The sequence below is a fragment of the Protobothrops mucrosquamatus genome, unplaced genomic scaffold (genome assembly GCF_001527695.2).
Source record: "Protobothrops mucrosquamatus isolate PMUCROS unplaced genomic scaffold, P.Mucros_1.0 scaffold23, whole genome shotgun sequence".
In the NCBI taxonomy this organism is placed as follows: domain Eukaryota; kingdom Metazoa; phylum Chordata; class Lepidosauria; order Squamata; family Viperidae; genus Protobothrops; species Protobothrops mucrosquamatus.
The window spans coordinates 3,253,723-3,256,534 of record NW_015386408.1 but is presented as its reverse complement, the minus strand read 5'-3'; positions in this window follow the sequence as shown (position 1 = coordinate 3,256,534).

Genomic DNA, 2,812 nt, shown 5'->3' with positions numbered 1-2,812 from the left:
GCTGCCGGTGGTGGGAGAGTGCAAGCAACATAGTGGACCATCTTGTGACCTTGCCTGATAGGCTCTCCATTGAATTTGCTTGTGGAAAACCAACAGGGAAGGTTCAAAGGTGATTGTGTGACTGTGGTACGTTGCAATATAAGCATGAGCCCAGATCACATGACTGCAGGTTGCTAAGACAGCTGGTACTTTAAGACCGATCATAAGTACCATTTGTTCATTGCTATGATGACTTCGAATGTTGCTGAATAAGTGGTCATTAAACAAGGATTACCTGTATTTTATAATTTTCTTATTGAACAAGCCACCCAGAGTCAGTTGTTGATTAGAGCAACCCCTAAGCCTAAAAAGCAAAGAAATTATATGTACAATTATTTTTACATTGTATTTATTTTGAAGTCTTATAAAAATATTCATTTATATATTTAAGAGCAGCATTGTGACACTTTAAAAAGGCAAATCAATATTTTCCCCCTCTCCTTATATGGTTTTGAATATAGAGGTAAGTAAGAATATGATACATTCATAAAAGGAGAAATCAGGTCTCACTGCTTCCTTCCCTTCCAGGGAGGGAGGCTGAAAAAACAAATGTTGGATGTAGAATTATTATTTTTCAAATTACCTTATCCAGCAAATAGGAGTTCTTGACATTGGGTTCTGGGAACTAATTACAAAACAGAATGATAATAGCATGCATTTCTCCAAAATGAACTCATCTGTATCTTCTTCCACATTCTTCCATAGTCAGTGCAACTGCTGTTTGATTTCATATTATTAACAGAAAAGGATTGGGATTCTCACTCAAAAAGAGGAACAAACATAAAATCTGAAATAACGCAGTTACGTGCCTTTCTTTATTCCATTACGTGAGGTGCTGTTATTTTTCACATATATATATTGGATTAGTTTAGGTAGTCCTCAATGACAGCAATCGGGACCGAAATTGCTGTTGCTAAGCAACACAGTGCTGAAGGGCAAAATCACATTCACATGACTGCAACTTCTGACTTCCTGGTGGCTTCCCCATTGACTTTGTTCGTGGGAAGCCAGCCAGGAATGTCAGAAATCACAATCACATGATTTGGCTCGCTGGAACATTGTAATCATGAGCCAGATGCTAAGGACCCAGTTCATGATCATGTGGCTGCAGGGATGTTAACAATATTCAGAATTTGAAGGTGGGATTGTAACTATCACTTGTTCGGCACTGTCATTAAGTTTGAGCAGTCACTGAACAAGGACCATCTGCTGTTTGTGTGTGTGTCTATCAGTATTGTAAGAAAACATTTAACATGTAAACAGACTGAATGTAAATATTGGGGAGGGACTATGTTGTCACATGGAAAAAGTTATGATATTTTCAGGCACAATTTTGTAAATAATTCTCTTTGAACCTTGAAAAGGTATTGTTAGTATCAAGAATACCGAGCTAGATGACTCAATAGCTGAACTCACAATGAAGCAGCTTTCTCATTCTGGTCCTTATCTGTAATTGGCCCTGCAAGAGCTGTGATAAAAGTTCTGCTTTTCTTGGCAGGCGTTCTGTGGAAATAGTTTGTGCATCTCACCCTTTGCTTTGATGTATTTGGGCTGTTTCCGACATAATTAAACCTAACAGATCCACACATATATTTGGCATATTTGTTTTGTGCATCGCACTGATTCTTTAATCATCTCCCACTAACAGCCGTGGGCACTGATTGACAAAGCCAAAGACAGACAGACACACACACACACATGCACACGCACAGACACACACACACACTATCATAGCCAGGAATTGTAGTCCAACGAGATGTAAAGGGCTAGAAGTTGCCCATATTTATGCTTTCATTCAGAATCCTGTATTCGCCATGCAAAAACTAGGAAAAATATAGTTGGATAAACATCATCAAAGATTTATCTACATAACATAATGAACTGTTTCCAAAGAGGCCATCCTGGTGATTTTGTGAACATATGAACGTACACAGTTTATTATTGAATGGCCACTGCTTTCTTCCAAAATGTTTTTCTCCATCTTCCCATTCTTTCTTGATGGTCTCCCAGTCAAGTCCTAAACAGGTGTGATCACGGTTGGCTTTTTTACATCACCCAAATGCTGCCATCTAGCTGGCCTACCTGACTGCCAAGTGTGATGTTTTGATGAAATGTCTGTTTGGTAGATATTCTTCCGTCAGATTTGCATTGTGTTGCCTTCCTTCATCCAGTGCTTAACTCCGCTATAATTAAAGGTGCTCAGAGCATATGTGTCTTCTTGGATTGGGTTGCAAAACCTTTTGGCCATTGAGTCAGATTTACTACTCAAGCACTATTTACAGACAATATTTATTTATTTATTTATTCGATTTATATCCCGCCCTTCTCCTTACCGGACTCAGGGCGGCTGACAGCCTTATAAAACCAATGCTACAATAGATACCTAATTTAAAACCGAATTAAAAAGAAATATTTGCTATGGCCTATATAATTAAAATTTCTCTTAAAAACCCCACTAAAATTTCCTAGGCCAATCCCGCTTGTTGGAAGAGCCATGTCTTTAGGGCGCGGCGGAAGGAGGGGAGATCCGGGATCACCCGGATCGCTGGGGGTAGTTCGTTCCAGAGGGTGGGGGCTCCCACCGAGAAGGCCCTCCCCCTGGAGGTCGCCAGCCGGCACTGTCTGGCTGACGGCACCCTGAGGAGACCCACTCTGTGGGAGCGTACCGGCCGATGGGAGGTAATCTGCGGCAGAAGGCGGTCTTGGAGATATCCAGGTCCGATGCCATGGAGCGCTTTGAAGATGATGACCAACACCTTGAAGCGCACCCGGA